The 25,678-nt window shown below is 38.1% G+C and overlaps 1 protein-coding gene across 3 annotated transcripts in view; it reads left to right on the plus strand.

Annotated features, from left to right (window-relative positions):
* Positions 1-25,678, plus strand: part of LOC134528097 (focal adhesion kinase 1) — a 386,174-nt gene that overhangs the window by 17,685 nt on the left and 342,811 nt on the right. For 2 of the 3 annotated variants that reach the window (XM_063361351.1, XM_063361355.1), the window contains exon 1: positions 12,864-12,968. The exons of the other annotated variant lie outside the window; for it this stretch is intronic. The gene's annotated coding sequence lies outside the window, so the exon portion shown is untranslated. Of the gene's footprint in view, positions 1-12,863; positions 12,969-25,678 lie in introns of those variants that run through there. 3 annotated transcript variants of the gene reach the window in all.

A 25,678-nucleotide genomic window follows, 5' to 3' on the forward strand; every position in this document is an offset into this window, starting at 1 on the left:
CAACTTTAAAAATATTATTTATTACCATATTAACTAACTTATCCCCATTATGCTGCCTTCAATGTCAAATTAAAAAAAATTTTCATAAGCACCCTACTTAATTAATTATTTAAGTTAATCATGCTCAGTTTCTTACATTTATTTGCCACGGAGATATAATTTTTTAATGATTAAACATGACTTAACCATCTATCACCCCCTTAAAAATTAAATTTTAGAAAATTGTAAAACCACATTTTGTAACTTTATATGTTTTTTGTTCATTCTTAGTAAATTCCAAAATACATTTTTTTTTTAAAGCAAACTTACTTCGTTTACATTCCTTATTAGGGTTGGAATTTCTTAAAGTGGTACTGTAGTAATGTATGGTTAGTTACTTTTGTTATTCTTACCTAATAAGGTATGTAATGTTTTTCAGAGCTAATGATTTTTATAAATTAATCAATACTTGCACTCTTATCACCCCGGAAGGAACAAATTTTGATAAATGAAAAAAATACAGTACATTACTATTCTACATGCAGGTTGTTCTTCCTTAGTTTCCTACCTCTAGTTATAATAGATTCGGGAGTGATTATTTTTCTTTTTAAAACCATATTTACCCCTTTTACACCCCTTAGGGGTTGAAAATAGTGAAATTGTGGTTGGTAGTTTTTATGTTTATTATTGGTGCAGATATATTGTCTTATGCAATGAGATGCAGTGTTATTATTAACTATCTTAAAACCATATTTGCCCCTTTTACACCCTTTAATGGTTTAAATTTACAAGTGGTAAAATTTTGGTTGTTAGTTTTTTTAAAATATTTATTATTGATACCCAATATCTGTTTCTTATGCTTGATTAGATTCGGAGATATAATTATCTTAAAACCATATTTACCACTTTTTCATCCTTTAGGGATTGAATTTCACAAAATGGTAAAATTTTAGTGGATAGTTTTTGTATGTTTATTAATGGTACTTTTTATATGCTTGATTATACTAGGAGATATAATTATTAATGTTAAAACCTTAGTTATCTCTTTTTCACCCTTTAGGGGTTGAAATTTGCAAAGTAGTAAAATTGTGGTTGGGAGAGTTGGTGTTTATTATTGGTACGTACCCATTATATTTTCATATGCTTGATTTGTAATACAGATGTTTCTCAACCCTTAGGGGTTGAATTTTGCAAAATTGTGGTGGGTAGTTTTTGTATGCTTGTTATTGATGCCCAATATCTTTTTTTATTTGCTTGATGTTATTCTGAGATAGTTATATTAAAACCATCTTTACCCCTTTTTCATCCCCTAGGTGTTGAATTTCCCAAAATGGTAAAGTGGTGGTTGGTAGTTTGGTATTTTATTATTATTACCAAATATATTTTGTTATGAAATTATGCTAACATCCAAAAGGTCTGGGGTAAGTTTCAGTGTACTATTTTAGGGGATTACGCTGAATTGCACCTGCAGACATATGTCCTGATTCTGGCAGATGTGTTCGAGAATTTCTGCAGTCTGTGCTTGGACACAATACAGCCCTGACCTGCCTCATTACATTTCCTGCCCTGGGTTCGCTTTCGATGCCATGCTTCGCACCACAGGGGTAAAACTGGAGAGTCTGACTTACTGACATATATATGTTTGTGGAAGCAGGTATTCGGGGTGGTATAGTGCAAATCATCAAGCAACATTGTGTGGCTAACAACACCTACGTACCAGAGACATGCGATGCATCCAATCCGTCCAAATTTCTGGAGAATGTGGATGCAAACAATTTGTATGGATGGGTGATGTCACTTCCGCTCCCTATTTGGCATTTGCAGTGGGCAGACACATCCACAGATGTCATGTCTGTTCCAAACAATTCTCCTACAGGATACATTATTGAGTGTGTTGTGAAATATCCTCCAGAGCTCCATGAAAGTCACAAAGACCTGCCTGCCCTTCTCCCCATCAGTCATTGTCTGCCTTGTTCAAAGCAATCAAAATTGTTGACTACACTGGATGATGAAAATCATTATTTTGTTCACGACATAAACCTCCAGCAAACAATATAATATGGGTTAAGATTGACTAAAATACATTGAGTTCTTCAGTTTGAACAGTCGGCATGGTTGGAGCCATATATTAGGCTCAATGCCACCAACTGCCAATATGCAGCCAATGAATTTGAAAAGGAGTTCTTCAAGCTCGCTGTCAACTCCACCTTTGGGAAATTGATGAAGAATAAGAGAGGTAAGCTCAAAATGGAGTTTTGTGTGCTCCAAGAAGCCGTTGAAGAAACTTGAGTGCTGTCCGTCCTTCAAGGACCCTACAATGTATGAACCAAATATGACTCTAGTCCAGCTTGTTCACTTGAATCATGAAACCATTGTTTTTGACAAGCAAATTTATGCAGGGACATATGTATAATTTTCATTAATGTACTATGAAACCAGGTAAACATTCATCTATCATATATGGACATAAACAGTTTTTTTTATTTTTTTTATATTTATTTATGAAAACCACACAGCAGACTTTGATCCAGAAGCTGAACCTACATACATGACTGAATTCGACACAAGCTTCTACTCTCTCAACCACTATGCTTTCCTCTCCGTCAACGAAAAAAAGTTGTTGGGAATTTTAAGGATGAGTTTGGGGGTAAAGTAATTAATGAGTTTGTTGGCCTCTGGCTAAAATGTATGCATACAGGTGGGGTTATGTAGTTAAAAAGAATGCCAAGGGCATCCAGAATTGCATAGTAAAAAACATAATATTTAATGACTATCCATATATATGGATGCTCTGCAGGCCCACCACACACAGAGAATTGCAGTTAGAGCCATATGCTCGAGGCAGCATGTACTATATGGTTAGTGTGCAAATAAGCTTGTCATATCGTGGGAGGACAGTATCCACATGCTCCCCACGGATATGTTGGAGACAACGAGTAATAGAAATTTGATTGATTACATAGTTTTGCTGTTTTATTGTTTGGTGTGTATAGTCTTGAAATTTTTTGTTATTTGTCAAGGGAACTGTACAAAATTTGGCTTTGATATTTCAATAAATAAGATTTTACCTACATATTGTTTATTATTAAATATAACCTATATTCCTCCAGTAAATCATGCTTAAATTGGTCTTGAAGAAGAGAGAAACATAAATATGCAAAAAAATTAAAACATCTGCTTCCATGCAGATTTTAAACATGTATACGCTGATATATTCCTGCTTAGGAGAGAGAAACATAAATATATGCAAACATTAAAATATCTGCATCCTTGCAGCATTTAAACATGCATATGCAAACATGTTCCTGCTTAGAAGAGAGAAACATAAATATACATAAACACTTAAATATCTTCTTCCATGCAGTTTTTAAACATGTATATGCAAACATGTTCCTGCATAGAAGATACATTAATAAAATATAACTTATGAGTAAGGACTCTTAAAAATTTCTGGATCCTTTGTATAAGCTGGTGTGACATCTAGGATGGAGTTATTATTAATATATTTATATTAAATTTATTGGAAGGAAATTATAAATTTGTTAAGTATTATTAAATTAAAAAGTATTATTATTTATTTTTTATTTTATTTATCAATTTGTTACATGCCTACCAACAGCATAAGGCCATGGGTGGTAGGCACGATAAACATAAAAAAATACATAGACAAAACAAATACATGAAACAAAATGAATAACATTGAGGACAATACTATAATAACACATACACAAGACAACACAGCAAGCAAAGTAAATGTAAACATCGAATCTGCAACAGTGAGAGGATCCGTTTGATATATAACATATATCCAAGACTATGCATTTAAGTATTACATTATTAAGTCTTTAAGAAAAAATTTGCGGTCACAACCACCATCATAAAAAAATGGCTGAGGATTTATGAAAAAGTGGAGGGTTTAGAAAAATGCATAGTTATTTTTTATATGAGGTTCATAAAACACTGGTAGGAAATATAAACTCAGCCTTACATGCATGAGGAAGAGCTACACTGACGTACTTTAGGAACTAGCACCAGAAACAAAGATGACATTGATCAGATGAAATCAAGATGGTGGTCTTCAGCAGAAGAAAACAAGATGGCTGCCTCTAGCAGACGAAATAAATATGGAGATGCCACCATAATGAAAGGTACAGCATACGGAAGGGAGGTGCTCGATGATGGCATCGTAACGAAAAGTGCAATGGACAGGAGTGGGGTGTTCGATTATAAAGTTCTGGAAAACAAAAAGGTGGAAGGTTCTAGAAAACAAAATGTCGGAATTCAATATGGCCGCTGGGGTCAAAGGTTGGAGTCAAGATGTCCGCCGGAGTCAAAGGTCGGTGTCATCCAAGATGTCATCTGGGAATGATGTAATCCAATATGGCCCCCGGAAATGACACAATCCAATATTCCCATCGGAAATAACATAATCCAAGATAACCGCCGCGAATCCCCACTCATGACCCAATGGCCCCATACAAACCAAACCTACTTACTAACCGTAATTCAGTACTTGGTGGCAGTTCCTTTTAAAGTGATAATTGCTTTTAGTCTTCTTGACATTGATTCTACAAGTTTTTGGGTGATGGTTGGGCCAATTTTGCTCCATTCTTTAGAAAAACGCTGTTGAAAATTTTCTTTCATTTTTTCTTAGTATCTTTCATTATAGCCCATAAGTCTGGCGACTGGGGTTGTTTTTGCACACACAACCGCGCACGCACGCACACACACGCATACACACACCACTCCCGATCCCTCCACCATCATTGCTAATTTACACTGTGTCAAGAAGAAACTTCAAGAACGGTTTTTTTTTTGGGTGGCCTACGGTGTGAACCAGCAGCCATGGTTCAAAGCAGCTGAACTTCAAGAACATATCAGAGGTTTCTCTCGGATACACAGTGTAAAGCATGGAGGTATTATTCTATGGAGTGGGTGTCTGTTCTGAAGTTGAAGTCGACTGGTTAGCAATTGGGTACAAAACAAAGTAGCTGTATATATAAATAAAATAGGAAATGTTCGTTCAAAATCTTATATCTCCGGAAGTTCTTCACAGATTGCTTTGAAATTTTATCACAACGTTGCATTCGAATTCGCGCGTGTTTTATATACATATGTCGTACATGTGACATGTAAAAAGATAAAAATATTGTAAGGTAATATATATATGAATATTTGTGTGTTCGTCTTCTGTTTTGTAAAGATAAAGATATACATAGAAAAATATAGACATAGAAGAGGTAAATGAGAGGGAAAGGTATAGAGGGATAGAGAGGGAGACATTCAGATAAATATAGTACTAACGAAGGATATATAGAGAGCTATAGATAGGGAGATATATTGATATATAGATAGTAAAATGGAGAGATGTAAAGGGATAGAGTGATGAGAAATATGGTTAGAGATATATGGAGAGGGGGAGGGAGAGATTTTTATATAGAGAAATATAGTGCGATTTATAGAGATGGTGAGAGAGAGATATAGAGAGGTATAGAGGGATAGAGAGGGAGACATTCAGATAAATATAGTACTAACGAAGGATATATAGAGAGCTATAGATAGGGAGATATATTGATATATAGATAGTAAAATGGAGAGATGTAAAAGGATAGAGTGATGAGAAATATGGTTAGAGATATATGGAGAGGGGGAGGGAGAGATTTTTATATAGAGAAATATAGTGCGATTTATAGAGATGGTGAGAGAGAGATGCTTCGTATATGTGTATCTATTTCAAACAAATTCCAAAATAATTGAAAGACGCATAGCAACGCAGGGCATTCATTAGCTATATGCTATATATTTTTTTAATATTTCGAGAGAAAAAAACTCGCATGGGAGAATCGTAAGGATGCCATCATGTAGTGAATAGTGCTAAAAAAAAGTAATAAATAAAAACATTAAAAAAATGATCATCACATCTGCAAGAAGTCAGCTTTAAACTTCATTACAACCAAATTTTATTTTGGGGGATGTTCTCAAATTGACTTCAAGTATACACGGCAAAGATTGTACACACCAACTAGTTTACTTTTTACCTCCGTGGTATAGAGTGGCAGGGGCGTATGTCCAAATGAAGTTTTAAATCAACGTAATTAACGTAGCTTGCCTAGCCCTAACACAAACTCTCACGTCAGTTGTTAATTCTCCTTGATTCCCCAGAAGCGTCTCTTGTGCAGAATGGCCACGGATTTTTTTTTTCCTGTCCGCGTCTGGCCGAGGGACCACGATGATGGTCGCAGCGCGCCGCCAGCCGGCTGGTGTTTATAAATACGCCTGATAGAAGCCAGCCGCGCCGGGCCGCTCGCTCGTTAGCCACAAGTGACACGCGCAGCATGTCTTTCAATCGTTGACCCTCTCTCCTGCGGCGTCTGGCCCGTGGTCAGTTTCCCCCCTTCCCTTCCCCTTACTTCCAATCCCATCTTCCCTTTCCCCCTCATTTACCCCGTGCTGTTTATTGCAGCCGGCGGTTTAAGGCCTTGCCACACCGTCAAATATCTCTCCCCGGTATGTTCGACAGTAGAGTTGGCGGGGAACTCTTCGACGGAAAATACCTTCCAATTTTCTCAATCAAATATATTTGGACAGATAACCTTGAATATGTTTTAAATCATGTCGCACTATATCAAAGTTTGTTTTTTTGGTCTGAGCTAATGCATCACAGTGCTGGGCGGAACGAATCTAAATCACAATAATATCCTTTCTTTAATTAAATTAACTTTACGCACAAAATGTTTTCGCATACGACATTCATGTTAACATTATTTTGGATAGGTATTTAACTTTTATTGGCCATGTGTTCTCCGCCATTTTGAATAATCGTTGAGACGGAAACGGTTATCACTTCCCTTTTCGCTGGGCACGATTTTGATTGGCCGATCGCAACCAACGTCCAGCTTATTTTAGAACCCGTCCTGTATTAAAAATATTTTATGGACACTCAGGTCATCCAACTTGTCAAACATGGCTCCGCTAGTGATGTTTTCGGTGACCTCATAACGCTCCACTTTATTTGACACAACATATTGGAAGGTGTTGGAAGCGAACATTTGACAGTGTGGCAGGGCCTTAAAGCCTCTGGGCGTGTTGTTGACCCGTGAGCGTGGAATGAAACTGCGACTCAACTATCGTATTTTGTCTTCTGTCGTTGAGAAACGTACGTTAAGCGCTATAGGGCGTCTCATCAATAGATCGCAGTGTGCATTTAAATGGGCATTTGCTCTCTCTTTCCGATGGACGACTTCTTCGCTAGCGCTGTTCTTGTTTCGGTGTGCTATGTTGCCACGTGTAAACCAGAGAGCAAAAATAGTTAGAACTTTCAAATGTAAGGGAAAAAAATTGATTGTGTCTAAAATATTTTATTATTTAAAGTAAAATTTAGAATGAGAATTTTAAAGAAAAAAAAACATTTTCCTGTTGTTTTTCAGCACGAGAATCATTTTATAATATTTATTATATATTTCTTAGGAGTGGGAATAGAAAGACGCCATCATATATCCAACTTTTTTCACGCATTCATATATCGTTTAAAATATATATTAAAAAAACTTTGCTATTTTGAGCACAGCATATAATTTTATGGAATTCCTTGTTACTTAATAGTGACGTACGGCTTCAAAAAGTTTTTTTCTATGAAATAATAATAATAATTGGTGTTACGCAATTAATTTTTTTGTCAGATTGGCAACTGATATTACTGCCAGTTAACACTAATTTATGGATAAACAGTAAAATTAAAAAACAATTGACTTATAATTGAAGATAGTACTCAAAATAAAATTTATAATTTTAAGCTGGATAGTATCAATCGGGGACGCACCACAACGCCGAAATACCACAACGCCTAACGTACAATAACGCCGAATGCCAAATTGACTACAACGCCGACAGCTAGAAAACTGCTGTGTACCACAACGCCGAATTACCACAACGCCGAAATACATTAACGCCGAAAAATGTCATTGCAGGACTGCCACAAAGGTTAGGTTAGGTAAGGTTAGGCTAGGTTAGGTTAGGCTAGGTTAGGCTAGCCTAGCCTAGGTTAGGTTGTGGTACATTTTTCGGCGTTACTGTATTTCGGCGTTGTGGTACACAGCAGTTTTCTAGCTGTCGGCTTTGCGGTCAATTTGGCATTTGGCGTTATGGTATTCGGCGTTATTGTACGTTCGGCGTTATTGTACGTTCGGCGTTATTGTACGTTCGGCGTTGTGGTATTTCGCCGTTGTGGTACACAGCAGTTTTCTAGCTGTCGGCGTTGTAGTCAATTTGGCATTCGGCGTTATTGTACGTTCGGCGTTGTGGTATTTCGGCGTTGTGGTAACTACCCGTATCAATCTGGTAACAGCGGTCGCCGTTTACTGTGTACTGCAATCTAAGCGTGAGACAAGACTTATACACGTATGTCGTAATTGACAACGTATTTCGGGTTCAAGTGCATCTGCCAACACTGGTGCAAGCTGTGTGGTGACATTAGTCGTGCCACCCATAGACTGTTCTTAGTTTTCTTTCTATTGGCGATGGGGGCGTACGAGTGTCTTAATCTCACGCCAAAGCGATAAGGGTGAAATTCCCATTATGGACGTTGAAGTGAATTTGTGGTCCCCCCCCCCCCCCCCCCCATCCCCACCATTACCTCACCGCAGTAGTTTATTTCGTCGCTGACTTCATCTCACTGTTACATACCTTAGCCGTCGCTAATGACTTTGATGTGGACAAGATGTTAGATCCTGATTAATTCACTCGCTGTTTGCGAATAGAAACGTCGAAAATAGCCAACGTAAAATGTTAACAAAATCACATGCGTTTGTTTGTATTTGATATTAAAACCATTTTGTTAAAATTATTGAACTAAGTTTTAGTCATTTGACGGAATATGTACTTATAATGGGAGTTCCAATTATTTTACGGATTCATTCATCGGTGCTACAGTCAGAAAGTATTTTTGAAGAGTAAACTTAAAAATAGTTTGTTGAAATTTTAGTTTAAATGACAGCCTAAAAATACGCACAGTCTTATATACACAATTAAATTCTGTAGGGAATGATGTACGCACGTCATTCATTGCAGAAGCGTTTGTCGCTGAAAACCAGGACTGTATCATACATGTCGTAGATTAGTCAGTTTTCAAAAAGTATTACTATTGGTTCTACATATACTTATGCCGCTGTTTGTTTTTCTGTGTCAACATTGCTTGTAAACAACTCCACGTCGTTGTCAGTTCAAATGTTGCTTTTCGAGAGACATTTGGGAAATGGTTAAACATTGGTCTTACTGTCGAGAACTATCAGAAACGAGACGTTCACGTGGCAACAGACGTTAACATAGCAAATATCTGAGGAAGTACAAAAAAAAAAGTCAAAGCGAGCTATTACCGAAGTAGAGAGAGACAAAAAACTCAACATCCACATAACAACACAGATTAAATTAAGTTATTTGAACAAATGAAGAGAGAAAGAGAAACCAACACGAAAACATTGGGGCCCTAATATTTCGGAGTGGTACCTTATACCGTGAAAGGGGGGGAGGGGGGTTATAGAATTGTCCTCGCCCGACAAATTTGATAATTGAACTGTTAAAAAAAAAAACTCTTCTAAGCAAACCTGTAGGACTTGAATTTCGACGATGGTTTGGCCAATTTATCTTAATACTTTTTTTATATATATATTACAGATACGTCGGTAATGAAATGGCCTTAGCGGAGCCCAGCTTGCTAGGCCCTGGAGCCGCCCCTGGTGATGACATTGATTATTTCCGCCAACCATTCGCCTCGCTCGTGCTAGCTCCGCCCCTCCGCGAGGAGGCGAGGAAGGGGTTGCGGACGACCCCGCGGGTCTCTGGATCGACGCCCGGTCGGCGCCCCTGGCCGGGAAGGGGGAGGGGGTAGCTGTTGCAGCGGGTATGTATCGATTGCCAGCCGTGCCTGGCATCGACCCCCGGCTGCTCGGCGGCTGCTGGCGGACTCCGCTTCGAACCTCGCCAGAGCGGACGACGATCAGCGACCGTAACTCAACGTTGTGATTCTGTACCCGCATACAATCGACGACTGCACTGCCATCAATGAACCTGCACTTGAAGTAACATGATCGAAAGTGCGTGACGATGAAATATATTGAAGAAATCGATTATCAGCTTTTTTTTTTAGGCTCTAAATTTGTTCGAATTCAGACTCACTCTGTGTATGTTGACTAGGTAAATTTGCAGCATATATATTTTTTTTAATATAAATTGTTTAACCAATACAATAGACACACATGACATCATCGTGACATTACATGCGTACCTATATATTTTAAATGTGTGCATTCAAGCAACAGAAATGTCTGTCTCCCTTTACCTTCTCCTGTAGCAAAATACACAATCCGTCACTGCTTTAGGTTTAATTTTCATTAAAAGTTACTAATACGAAGACAATTCGAACACACACTTATGTCTGCCTATTGTTAAATAATAATGGCTTGATACCCTTATAAATCAAGAATACTAATTAAAATCACTATAATAAAATAATTTAAGAATTATGATGATCGGCATTTCTTTTTTTTTTTTTTTTTAATGTATGTATCCACGGTTTTTCTGACAGTAGTGTTTGTAAACAACTAAATGTGGTTGTCATTGTTCGAAAACAAACGTCACGTGATATTTTTCAAGTGACAGTTGTGAAATGGGTACTGTTGGTGCTATTTTTAAGAAACGGACGGATTAGACGCAAATTTGCTCGACAGTTGCTTGACTCAGAATATAAAATGGAGATCGTGTCCTGCAGAGTCTCTCTATCGGTTACGAGTCCCGGAGAGGATACGCAGAACTGAGTTCCGCGGTACTTAACCGCAAAAACAAATTAAATAAGTATCGCGAGGTTTGATAATTTGTCCGACGGTCTTAGTCTCTCATGAGCTCGCTGTTGATGAGACGTAATAATAGGTGTCAAAAAAGAATAATCGGTGCGTGCTCAACGTTGTTGTCGCTTCCTGTTCCTTTGCCTTAAAGACGACCGATAGTGTGAAGTAGGTGGGTCGCTTAAGGAGGAGAGATAGGTACCGGAAGACAATGTATTGGTTTTAACAGTTATCATGCAATAACAATTTTTGAAATTTTGCCTCTGTTAGTGCAGAGGGAGAGATTTACAAAGAATTAACAATATAATTACAATTCTTTCCCAATAATAGATACGAAACGGCAGTTATTTCACAGGGTAACGTATTCGTAGCATACCATTAGATTATATACTATGATTGGATATGGCAAATTAAAAAAAATTACGATAGAAAATTGTTATTGCCTAGTACCTGTTGAAACCAAGATGGCGGTTTTTTTTTGTGATTCCTGTCTATTCCTAAATGATGCATCGTGTGGAATGATTTCATATCCATACACCTAAAGACGTTTCTATGGCGGCGTAACAAACGGAACAGCGCGTCAAAGAGCGGCTTCCTTGCAGACAGCCTCCTTAATTGCCAGTTATGAGACGAGAGGGAGTGATTCCAGTAAGTGATTTGTGTACGACCTTTGGCGTTGTTTTGATGTGACGTCACAGCCGTAGTGAGTCGTTTTTTGGCCGCCAAGTGTTCCGAGAACGGATCTCGCTGACACTGCCCTGTGTAGGAACGCGGGAAGACTATCGATATCTTTGGTATCGGTAAGGTATCTTTCTATACCGATATGTTTGTACTCAATGCCCTTTAATCGATACTTAGGCCTATACCCATGTGTTTCTTTTCTTGTCGGCAGGTGTAAAGAAAAAGCCTTGATATAATCCATAAATTTTTTAGTTTTATATATTTTTATAAGAATGACATTAAATAGGTTCTCAGTGAAGCGATTCCATAATATATTGTTTTTTGAATGATTGTGGAACGTTTAATAGATTATTTATATTTACAGTCTGTTTGAGGTACTTTTCAATCGTTTCACAGTTTAACTCTTACCTGATTTTGTGATTATATATCGTGTTTCATGATTCTGTTTCTTCTGAAATGTATAATAAAATATTGATTGGTTTTTTTTGTTGTGTTATTTATTATTTAATGTGATAAGTCAGCTCTCAGTATCTAGGTAAAAGTATTGGTACCTCACGATATCGATATCTTTTTGTCGATACTTTTATGAGTAGGATTTTTTTTTTAAAAAAACTACTCATTGCCAGATATCGGATGCATTGCAAAATTTAATTAATTGTGTACCGATTTGGCATAAGTGTGTGCGCAGTAGTGCGCATGGCTTGCTATGCACTTCCTTGTGTGTGTGTGTGTGTGTTGTTTTTTTTTTTAATTGGTAACTTAGCTTTAGAGACGGTCGAGCGTAAAACGAGTTGAAGCAGCGAAAGCTAGGGGGAGAGAACCCAACGTCTCGTGGCAATGCCCGCGCATCGCCTTGGCGGGGACAGTGGCGTAGCCAGGATTAGCGTATGGGGGGTGTTAAAAAGCATGCCCCCCCCCTTCCCCCGTATTAAAGCGGGGGGTCCGGGGGTCCTCCCCCGGGAAAATTTGGATTTTAAGGTGTAAAATAGTGCTATTTTAGCAGTTTTCGGTACTTAAATTTAAATATTGTAATGGTAAAAATTTTATTAATTTTAATATGAAATTTGTTTGAGTGATGAATAAGAAATTAATTAAAGATTTGGTGCTAAGGGGGGGGTTCGAACCCCTAAACCCCCCCCCCTGGCTACGCCCCTGGGCGGGGAGGGCAAGACGTCTGTTCGTGCCCGTCCTGCAAGGTCAGTAAACCGCAAGCTGCTCATCGACGGTGCGGGGTCCAGTCAGACTGTGTAGTAGGGAGGGAGAGGGAGTGTCTGTCCCCCTCACTCCCCCCCCCCCCTCTTCTCTCTCTCTCTCTCGTCGGCGCAGGCGCCTGGCGTGTCGTATCAGCCAGACGGCGAGTCAGCGGACTCCTCCGCAGTTCCCCGCCTGGTACCGCGCCGGCCGGTCGTGTCGTGTCTGTGTTCCGTCGGGCGCTAGAGCTGGTGTGCTTGTGTGTGCTTGTTTTCTTTGACGGTGGGTACCCCCGCGGTAGCTCGCTGCCCGCTCCGCCTGCGAGGGTGGCACGACCCACCCCGTCTGCCGCTAACCCCCCCCCCCCCCCTTGGTGGCCACGCTGACTTGCTATCGATCTCGGGGGTGTGCATTGCACGTTGTCTGGCAAGCGCCGGGGGCGTGGTCGCGCTCTCTATCGCGGGAAGTTATTTTTTTTTTGGCCTGAGGTTCCGAGGGTTGGAAACGCGTACACCAGCGGGGGAGAAAAATGGGAAAGATATATGTATCGATTGATCGATTGAGAGGATTCAGGTGGTCAAGGGTGGGACGATGAGATGCTGCTGGCTGTTGACCGGCGCTAATCACAGAATTCCATATATTTTTTTTGTAAAATACCTAAGTAAATTTCTAACTAAATCACTGACTTTTTTTTTCATTCCATAAGTAATGACATCCCTTGTGTTTATCTCTACGTTTTTTTGTTTTTGTTTTGTTTTAACGTTACTTTGTATTTAGCTTGAATGCATGCCTTTGTATCTCGATCCATAAAGCATATAAAAAACTTATAACTAACTGTGAATAATAATCTACCAATTTAATTTGATTCTAAAGTTTATTTTCGAGCACGACTATATCTATTGGTATCTGGTGGTATTTTCAATAGTGTTCGTAGCATCTGTTTAGCGCAATACTCCCGTAACAAAATTGCCTGATCTACGTGGTCCGTGTTGGAAATAAATGTTGATATTGACGCGATATATTCCGTGCCTAGTACACATCGTCCGAAAAACAATATTTACACTCTGGCGTGCGAAGGAGCAACCATTTACGCGGTCGACAGAATTTTGTATCTCGCATCAGCTTGCCGTTAAGTGTACATGTGAAAACGTAATCCACGCGAATGCCGGCACACTAATTTGTACGTAATTGAATTGCTGTTGTAAACCTGATAGCTACCCATTCTTTCAAGCACCGGGGCCACAGGGGGGCCATGAATAAATTGCAGGGGCTAATTTGATGATTTAATTGCAGGGGCTAATTTGATGATTTAATTGCAGGCTGTAATTGTAGATGCTAAACTATGGCACAAGAATGCTCTTTCTCTATTTAAAATACACATAGTTTGTAAAAAGGATTTTAATATATTTTTTAATGTGGGGGAACTCGATAATAGAGAAAAAAAAGGGCCCCCGGGGGGGGGGGGGGTTATCCAGACAACCATTGCATCAGTTTTTATGAGTATGTTTGCTTTAAAATTGAAATTTACAAGAAAATTGGTTGTATTAAAATCTCCCGGGATAGTAGACTTTTTAAACTCCAACGCTTATTCATAGAAATTTAACAAATCATGTGTCTTGAGAAAAGTAAATTGATTATTTCATACTGTGACTTTAATTTAATTGTTTTAATACTTTATTACCGTATTATATGTGTAAACCGTCGTTTAATATAGGCTACTTAAAAAAAAAAAAGTCCTGTCGCTTCTGTGATGAGTAGGAGGTCTGTTGAGCTACAGTGAGGAGGAAATATATTACTGTAGCCCACTAAGAATTACAATAATCCTTCCACTAAAATATATCTGTAATCTTATGTATGTAAAATGCTGATGTAATTATGTCGTCGCTTTTTTTTTTTAATCCGGAAAGGGGACCCTTCGGGTCTCCCCCCCCTGGCTACGTCATTGTTTACTGGTCACGAAAAGCTTTAAATAAACAAGAACGGTACTGAAAGTTACAATAATTTAATTTCCTGCAGCTTTTTAACTAGATTAAATTTTTTACGACTTATTTATTCAGTTTATAACCGCACGTTAAATATAAATAGTTGGAGAAAAGGTTTTAATTTTAGGATTTAAAAAGCGGCATGTTTCTGCAAATAATAGATCAAGTTCGTATTATGTATTTAATCTATAATTATAACATATGCTGCATGTATATGACCCTGTGATATAAAAAATGGTAATAGTAGTATAAAAGGTGTTTGTAGACATTCTGGTATTTCTAGCGCATCACTTTTTTTTGTGTGTGTGATGGCTTCGGTTAGTCTAGACGTAGGTCAAAATTTTAAGTAACTAAACCGCAGTTTTCTTCCAACTAACCAATGACGTCACCAGGCACGGGCATTTCGTTCACTGATAAAAATAGCACTCACTTGGGGATTCATGATGAGTGTTCGACAACAGCGGTCGACACTTTGCATGGAGGCCGCGTGGACTTGGCTGTGATCGAAATGCGGAGGCAGGTGTAAACCGTTTCCTGTGACGTTACGAATCTTACTTCTCGCTCTTGCTCATACCACATTACTAAACGTCTACGCACAATAAAACTTTTTTTTATCGTGTTCTCCTTTACCCCACGAACTCAACATATGGTTTGGTAATTACGGGTTGTGGTTAATTGGTTTCTTGTCTTTAGCTAGGTGAAAAAAAAAAATATGTGGAGGTGAGTCAGAATTCGGCTGCAAACTCCAGGTACAGGTTCAACACGAATAGTAAGTTGAAAACATTTAGAATAAAATGCTTCTCAAGGCCGTTATATGCCTTTACTTTGGATCTGAACAATTTTTTTTCTAATAATAGATAATTTGTTAAAGCTGGATCACTGAGCAAGGTTTGCCGGTCGAATTCTGTATCATTTTTACTTGAATCCCCCAAAAATCGTAACTGAAGCCGCGGATGATTATGGTGACGATAGTGAAAATTGCCTAGCAGATGTCAAGGATAATTAATATGGTAAAGCTATTAACTTTTTCATGTATCTTCGCTACACCCCCTTCCTCCTTTTGAGTTTATTCCAGGCAAATTTCGTAAGCTCGCTTGTTCCCCCGTCCAAAGCAAGGTAATTAAAAAATCACCTAATTACGCTTTAAAAATGCTTATCTCAGTGTTATTAATTAACGGATTAATTAATGAACTAAACTGAATTTTCAACAAAGATTTTAACTCGTAATCTCAAATAACCTAATCTTCGTGGAAACTACGCCGTAGTTTGGCTTCCGAGTTGTACGTTTCGTTATAAACAAAGATAAACAAACACACACGTGTACAAAAGAAGAGTGTTCTTATTATTTTTGAATATTTTGTTAGTTTACCAAGAATATTATTTTGAAAACATGTTCAAAGCAAGCGCCGTAAATGTACGAAAATAATTGTGCGAAGATCCCTGGATAATTTGTGACCAGCGTTCTTCGTAAATTGAAAGTGAAAATTTCCAACAGTGCTTAAATTTACGAAGAACTTTGGCCACAGATTATACGGGGGTATTCGTAATTTTAGGGGTACTGATTTCATTTCCATGAATTCACAAAAGTTTTCTTGCTATACAAGCAAAATATTTAAGTCTGGAGCAAGATCACCTGTCTTCTTTTCAATTGCCTGTTTACCTTTTTAACAATAGTTCACAAAACTCTGATGTTGGAATCCAGATTAATTTTTTTACGAATATTCCGTAATCTTTAATTTCGAAGTACTCCGTTTATTTCAGGTAAATTATTCGTTGAAAGGTCCACACATTTACTGTAATTTCTAACAGTGTATAACCGTGGTTTTTCTTAAGAAACCAGTACAGTAATTGACCTGATATATATATATATATATATATATATATATATAAAATCCCATTCTTAGTTTGCAGTATGCATTTTAATGGGCTCTCTATCTAATACAAGATTTCTGCCTTAAGCGCTGTCTTTGTTTCGGCGTGTTCTTTTGCGAGGTGTACACCATAGAGCATAACAGTTAAAGACACACCTTCATAATGTCATCGAATTTTTTTTATATTTATCTGAAACTTTGTATTTTGTAAATAAAATTTTGTAAATACATTTTCTTGTTCTATTTTATCAAGAATATCTGCTGATAATATTAAATATTTACTTATACTGGGACGTATCTAAAAAGAACGCCATTATGTTTTCAACAGTTTTTTCAACAAAATTTTTATATATCATTTATTATTAAAAATGTGGGCTCTGTTTGAGCATAAAACATAATTTAATGGAATGCATTGTTATTATTAATGACTGACTGCGTCAAATAGTTTCTTCTTTGAAGGAATAAGTAATTGTTGTTTGACGTTTAATTTTTCTTTCTTTCAGAACGATTGCAAATGTAATAATACTGTCAATAGACACTTTTTTATAACCTAAGGGGGAGAAGCCCCCCTGGGTCCCCGGATCTGTGTCCATGCTTCTATCCACTTCCTGGTGGAAGGTGGATACTCGCCCACGCGTTGGGACGGCTGGCGAGGTAAATAGGCGCCGGCTGGGCGCATCTGTTGTCACCAGCTTGTATATTTCTGGCTCGCCTTCTTGATGTGATGATGTTGTGAAGGGGGAAGGCAGGCGTCCGTCCGGCTGCCGGGCTAAATCAGACCTTTCTGCGAGATACTCGCCGTTATTACACGTTCTGGAAAGTCAGGGAAGTTGGAAATAAATGGTCAGGTAAAGTCAAGGAATTTACTTTTAAAATCCTAGAAAAAGTCATGGAAATTCTTCAGTGATAGTATTGTGTGTGTGTGTGTGTGTGTGTGTGTGTGTGTATGGGTTGGGGGGGGGGGGTGGAGGTCATGTTCCAGTTCAACCTAATTTCAAAATTATTATTTTTTGCACAGATGGTCTTTTAGTGTGTAGTCAAACTCGACAAAATGGTTAACAAGGTTCTATTTGAAATAATGAAAATTTAGAAAGTACTAGGCCAGCAATGGAGATGGCGGAGGTAGGATTCTCTGTATTTATTTCGGAAAATTTCAGTTGAAATTTTTGTCGGAAAAACTAGTGAAATTTTACTACTTAAACGTGTGGAGACCGTAATTTTTCACCGGCAGCGTCGAGATTACCAGGCATTCAATTACTACTGATTTTATGGTGAAGTAGAGGCTTTTAGCCTGGTCTGTTATTTGACAATTTTGACTGCTACACAAACATTACGTTACATATACTTACTGCATTACTAAACCTAACCTAATCCAGCGCACATTCTCTGGACATAACCACACGATCTCACTCTTGCTTTTTCAATGATATCATTGGAGTTCTGATCTCCGGCTCTTGCTTGCACCATCTTTTTCTGAACCTGTCTCCCCTCTTAACTGCTTATTAGACAACTTGTTTTAAATACCATTATAGTTTATAATAATTAAAGAACAATATTTTGGACAAATGCCATTGCAGATGGTACACTGTATGTCAGAGAAAACCTGATTACCTGATGGAAAAATAAAGATAAACACACAAACACAGAGAAAACAAGCCACAATCAGCCAATGACAAATGTTAAACAAACGCATTGACAACACAGAGAATGCCGTGGAAGAAATTGGTAAATATAATATACAGCACAGACGGACACAGTGCGCTGATAACCAGACAGTTGCAACAAGAACAGTAAATACAGACAAACAACAACATTAGACAATACAGCGACAAAAAGAGTACCTAACCCAAAAATAATATTCAACTGATAATCTGGAAAACACAACACAACACAGCACCATGAAATCAGATATTTTGGCAACCAACGACGACAGCACAGACGAACAGAGTAGACTTTCCAAGACTGTAATTCTCTGTGCTGTCTATGCATTCAACATTTGACTTGGACTTATTTTAGCTGGTTTTCTGGGTATTTGCCTGTTCTTCGGCACCGTCCTAAAGCTCCGTCTGCGTGAAGTGTCGCAACTAGGATGTCATTGTTTTCGGAGTTTCAAGTGTTGAGACGGGTATTCTGATGACGCAACATTTCCATAGGCTGCGAGACCTTTCCATGGCGGGGCTGAGATGCACATAAACTGGGAGGATAACTTGCGATGGCAGTGAAGTGAAGAGGCTGATGAGTGACCCCTTGGCGAGCGATTGCGGGTGACGAGCGGGCTTTGTGTCGCGGCGCGGCGAACGAGCGAGTAGTGCTGAGACCGAGGTGCGTGTTAAAGAGACGAACATTAGAGAGAGCCACTGTCGTCGAGCTCCGGTGGGAAGAGTAAAAAAGTGAACTTAATTGTGTGATCAATCTGTGATAATGGTATAGATACCGTGATAGTGGCACAGATACCGTTATAATGACACATATACCGTTATAATAGCACATCTACCGAGGTAATGTCGCAGATACCGTGATAACGCCACAGATACCGAGATAATGCCGCAGATACCGTGATAATACCACAGATCCACGATAATGCGTACAGATACAGTGATAATGGCACATATACCGTGATAATGGCACATCTGCCGAGGTAATGGCGCAGATACCGTGATAACGCCACAGATCCACGATAATGGTACAGATACCGTGATAATGGCACAGATACCGAGATAATGCCACAGATGCCATGATAATGGTACAGATACCGTGATAATGGTTGATATACCGTGATAATGGTACAGATACCGTGCTAATTAATGTATGCGGACAGGCATTTAGATCGTTGCGATGTAAGAAATATATGCTCAGGGCCGGTGCAAGGTAAATTGGCGCCCTATGCGAAAAACCTTAACTGTCCCCCCCCTACCCCCCGCCGGACACCCCAAAAAAATTGTCCTTGCCTCAAAATACATCACGTAAGCCTAAGATTTTGTCAACAATCAAATGTAAGCAGGCTTGTGTTTTTTTTCTTTACTTTTTTACTTATTACAAATCATAAACAGGTCACCGTGGACTTTAAATAATTACTTATATCAATATAAACATTCCAAATGTTACAAAAATCCATTTTCATATAGTTTCAATAATCGTTAAACATATGATATGAGCTGTTATGTGTCGTGCTGCGCCGCCCCCAGCTACTTGGCGCCCTAGGCGGTTGCCTAGTTCGCCTATATGGACGCGCCGCGCCGCCCCTGTATATACTTTAAGTGCATGATGCGGGTAAATCGCTACAGGGGCGCTGGGAGTGCCGGACTACAGACCTCTCGCTGCAGTCGGAGACGCGCGCGACTGCGGGCTGCGCCGGACCGCGGCGGCAGGAAGGAGGCCCCGGGGTCGATGAACCCGTCGATCATTAATCAGAAACATAATGAGGCGGCCGTGGAAAGCAGCGCCATTGTCGGCGGCCGGGCAGACGTGTAGTTAGCTGCGGCTGTGGCGTTGAGGAATGTTAGGAGGGAACACCAGTGGGCGGCCAAAGAAGTGGACGAGCGCACCAGAGACCTCTTTCGAAATCCTGGTCGATATAAAAATTTTGTAATTAAGTCTTGGATTCGGATGAATTAATGCGACATTATTTCACTGGTTTAAGGGCGTATGTCCTGTTCTAGATCATTTTTTTATATTTATGTTCCACACTGTTAAACTTACCGACTTTTTGAGTGGTAGAACTTTCCAAAATGAAATATATTTAGGGGAAAGTCCTCTAGCCCCGGACAGTTAACATTTTTAGTTTATAGTAATTTAATTAACAGGCATTTAAATTAAGTATTATATGCCAGATATCTTCGAACAAATATTTAATAATATTATTCATTCAATTAACAAAAACTCTAATGCAATTAGTGAAAACACTGAGTTAAAATTATTGAGTTATTTTCTTATTTCTCGAGATTGGCGGGTAGTATCGGACAGTTAAAAAACTTGTCAAAAATTTGTGTACATAATTTAAGTACTTTATATATACAGGTTCATAATACATTGAATGTGTTCCGAAATCTCGGGGACACATATAAATATTATGCTAGAGCTTTTTATGCAGTATAAAGTTATAAAAACTTAGCTGTTTTAATGTAAAACCGTTTTCAAAACTGCACGACGTCATTCGAATTTAGAATAAGAGTGTATAAATAGAAGAAAATGGTGTAATAAGTCAATAATATATTTCTTGATATAACAGAATATTCAGCGTAAAAATATACCCCCAAAAGAAAATTAGACGATGTTCCTAAGTTTATCACATCTGTCACATTTATAAAATAATGGTGCTCCTTCAACACTTGCACAGTTTTCATGGGCCCATTCCTTACACACACAGCATTGGATCCAATCTTTTTCAAAACTTTCCCCACATAATATGAAGATGGTTTCCTGTACACTTGACTGTGATGATGTTGCAAAGGCATCGAATTTGAATGATTTCTTGTACTTCAGACGCTTTCTTGTTTCCTTCTCAACTGTCTCATTGCGCTTAGCCTGCAGGGCTTCTTTAAATGGAGTTGATGTAAGAATTTCACTTCTCTGCGTCTTCCTTTTCCTACTTTGAATCCTGCGTTTGCTGGCATCTGGGAGAGGTGAGAGTTTTTCTAAAATAGTCAAAGGGTTGACTAATCCACTTGAACCTGGAGTTGGTTCCACGTTGGATGGTGCTGAACTGGACTGTGTGGCATACATTCCATTTTCTTGGCTGTTCGACGGATTTTTCATTTCTGTCATTTTGGAAGGTAGAAAATCCAAATCTGAAAATATACTCGAGTTGAATGGATGGATGCCTGTACACGAGAATCCTTTCAGAGCGATCTCCAGACGACTGACCTTGGTGTAGGCAGAACTTGCCAACTCTGCAATGTCGTATTCATTAATACGCATTCCAGGATTCTTTCTCATCCATGCGTAACATGCTTTTGCGTACGCCCCTTTAAAAGGTTTCATGAATGACCTGTCGAGAGGTTGCAGCCTATGAGTGGTGTGGGGAGGTGTTGATAGCATGTGGATATGCTGCGATCTAGCATACACAATGACGTCCAGCTCCTTATGACTGCAGTGGCCGTCGAGGACGAGAAGTGTGGGACTTTGCTCCGTTGGATGTGCGTGCTTAGCAAAGTGTTTTAACCATGCTAAAAAATGTTCTGCATTTATCCAGCCATTTGGCTGAGCGACTCCGAAGCTCTCACCAGGAGCACCAATCATAAGCCTTTGATTCATTTTTTGTCGAGGAAAGATAAACATAGGTGGAATGAAGTGCCCCGTAGCACTCATGCAGAACACTAATGTTACGTTTCTACCTCTCTCCCCAGAAGTTAGTTTCCCAACTTGTCTTTTTCCTTTCACTGAAATCACTTTGCTGTTTTCATGGACAGAAGAGTCTCATCCGCATTATAAATACGGGAAGGTGGGAAAGAATATTTATCGAACAATTGACCTAGTTTGTCATAAAATATAGTAACTTGAGGCTTATCAAAACCCACTGCTCGCATTATGCTGGTAGATTCTGCAGTTCTCAATGTCAATTCTGGATGCCTCTTCATGAAATCGTAGTAGAAGTTTTTCCCTGCAAGTTTTTTCTCTTTATTGAACCTATGGGGCAGATTCAAAGCAGCAGCCCAATCATACGCTAGCTTCAGGAACTCTTTTCTGGTGAGAGGCATAAGCATATAATCTGTCTGATGTGAGAGATTAGTTGTTCCTCGTAACTATCTGAAAATGTCTTCTCAAACCGGCCTAATTTTGGTGAGATCTGAATTTCCCCTCCACTTTTAATTCGCATTAATCGGTCATGTAAAGTGCTCCTGGGAACACTAAAAGTTATTGCAGCTTCTCGTACACTTAAACTATTAGCCAACACATTGTTTACAGCCAGCTTCATATCGTCTTCGGACCATTTGCCTCTTCTTTTCGCATCATTTTTGTCTTTCGACATGCTTGAAATTAATATAATCTGCAAACAGAAAACCTATTTCATGTCTGAACACATTAAAGGCCCGTGTAAAATTAGCATGTGGTTTCTCTTACTAGCTACAGTAAAAATAAATGCTATAATTTCTAATTATTAGTAACGTCTTCAACACGCATTTAAAATTATAATACATTCATAATTAGATTGTACCACTCCTTTAAGTAACAATTATAAACTCAATAACAAAAATATGTAACGAAAACTACTTTTCAAAACAATTAGAGACACTCTCGTAACCAACATTTGTAAATCATGAAAATTGTTGCTAATGCATACTAAACACAAATCTCATTATTGCAAAAATAATCAGGCATTTATAAACGAGCCTTAAACAAGTTACATATGTGTCTGAAAACAGAACACTTATATTTGTGTGTCTTAATACAGAAAATAGAGTACCTATGTATGTGTCCGGTACTACAGGACAAAGGGCCTGTTGGCTAATTGTGTGTCCGATACTAGAGGACATTAAGTGCCCGGTGCTACCGAATCCGCATGCGACCAAATTAATTCTCGCCATTAAATAACCACTTTTAGATTTCCACTAAAAATCAATGAATATGTTATTCAGACTATAATAATTACCTGAACACAGTTTAGACACAATCCATTCAACTAATTCCGTGTAGTTCACTTTCAAATCTTAACTTGGGTAGAAACATAAACAATGATATTCACAAAAACGCTCACAGTGTGGTCACAGCTCGACGAACTAACACACTCTGCCGGAACATTTGTGTACTGGAAGGAACCTTTAAGACGCACCCTGCATTATGCTGATACCTAGCGGGATTTTCGTGAACTCTTATGTGTCCGATGCTAGAGGCCGTCCGGTTCTAGAGGACTTTCCCCTAACATACTTTGAGATTAATTATCTGTCAAAGTTGCATTTGAACTTTTTTTTTTGCGGTATGGATGAAGATAATTAAATCTATATAAATAAAAAAGTAAATGTTTCTACAATTAAAATCTTAAATCTCAGAAAATTCTTCATAGATTGCTTTGAATTTTGACAAAACCTTGAATTCGAATACGCGCGTGCTTTTATATAGCTATGTCACAATTGTAACAGGTAAAAAATATATTAAAATATATATACGTAAAAATATATTCATAAATGAATGTGTATTCGTATTCTGTTTTGTAAAGATAAAGATCTATATAGGAAGATATAGACAGAGAGATTGAGGTATAGAAAGAGAGGGCAATATACGCATATAGAGATAGCAAGGGATATACAGACGTATAGAGAGATGTATAGAAATTTGCATAGGGATATGAATTGAGATATAGATAGAAACGTAAGAGATAGAGTGGTGTGGAGGGGTATGGATAAAGAGTTATAGATATATAGAGAAATATAGAGAGGGGTAGAGGGATTTTTATGTGTATAAAAGTTAAATGTTCTTTCGTTCAAAATCTTAAATTTCCTAATGTTCTTCACCGATTGATTTGTAATTATGACACAACGTTGCATTTGAATACGCGTGTGTTTTTATATATCTACGGCACACATGTGTCAGGTAAAAAGATAAATAATAATATAGATAGGTAAAAATGTATATATAAATTAATGTGTGTGTGTTCGTCTTTGTTTTGTAATAATATAGGTAGGAAGATATAGACATAGAGAGATAGAGATATAGAGAAATAAGAGAGATAGAGATATAGAGTTGTAAGAGAGGTATAGAAAGATAGAGATAAAGAGAGGTAAGAGAGAGATATAGGGATAGAGGGAGAATATATATATATTGAGCAGTGGATGTATATAGATATAAGAGATGTAAAAATCTCTTTTCTCTTTTATTTATTTTCCATTTAACCAGATTGAGTCACAGCAACGCGTGGCCGGTACAGCTAGTTAAATATAAAACTGAAACTTTTGAGGTTTAAATTCAATTTTACTGGCTACTATGTGATATGGTTTAATTTCCTTCAGAAAAAAATGTAATTTTAGCTAGCCTTTTAAAATATCCTGAATTGTTACGATTTAAAAAAGTTAGATAAAATCAAATACTTTCTGAAAGAAATTTGAAACCGTAACCACCAGCGTTGCCTTTAACCCAAAAATGTTCAGTTTTTTATTCCATTTGGTTCTCCTTCTCCATAGCTACTGCACAAAAATGTAAAATAATCAGCTTTGCCAGCTAATTATGCACTAGATTTTTTTCTTTTCATTTTGTTGAAGTTTGTCCACTAAAGAGTCTACAAATGTAACTTTGTTAAACGTAAAAATAAAATAATAATATTGAACGGGAAATACCCCCATAACATTAGTATTATTCCTTAAAAAAAATCGCAGTGGCTATTTATGAATTTAAAACCACGAGTTATTTTACAATCAAATATCGTGTGTCGAATGTATCAGACGTAACTATACATTATGTGTCCTCATTCTAGAAAATCAGGGAAGTTGGAATTAGATGGGGAAAGTCAGGGAATTCACTTGAACTCCTAGACAAAATCATGTCAATTCCCCAGTGGTAGTAATTCGAGGAGAAAATTTCATGCTTCATTCTCCCATCACCCAAACTGTGAAATAATTTTTTTTGTGATGCTGTTTTATTGTTATTTATGCACACTGTAAAATGGTGTTTGCAAGGTTCTGTTTGAATTTTCAATTTTTCTATGTAATTTTAGGCCAGATATATGAATCATGGAGGCTGTATGCATTTTCGTTTTTTTTCCCCTCACAAAATTCCAAAATATATATTTTTGTCAAAAAAATAGTCGTGCAAATTCGAAATTTTGGTCAGGGAAAGATCAGGGAAAATGGCAGATATGTGTGGACACCCGGCTATATACCATAAGATTTATATTATTAATTTTCATGGTCAGCTGCAACTGCAATCTACAATGTTATATTCATCCCCATATTTAATCTATTCTAAAACTAACTGTGATTTTTTTGAGGATGCTATTACATTAAACAAGTATAAACACGACCGCTGTCAAATGATTGTACCTTTTCGTACAGTGATTGCCTCGTGAAGGCCCAACCTCATTCGCGCAGTCGCGCCTGTGTGATCCGCCCGCTCGTGTTTCGACCACGATAAGTTTCTTGTAGCGGCGTGCTTCGTTCACTTGTCCGATGCATCTGGTTCACAGGAGGGCAGCACGGTAGATTTGTATAGA

This window comes from Bacillus rossius, chromosome 1 (assembly GCF_032445375.1).
Source record: "Bacillus rossius redtenbacheri isolate Brsri chromosome 1, Brsri_v3, whole genome shotgun sequence".
In the NCBI taxonomy this organism is placed as follows: Eukaryota; Metazoa; Arthropoda; class Insecta; order Phasmatodea; family Bacillidae; genus Bacillus; species Bacillus rossius.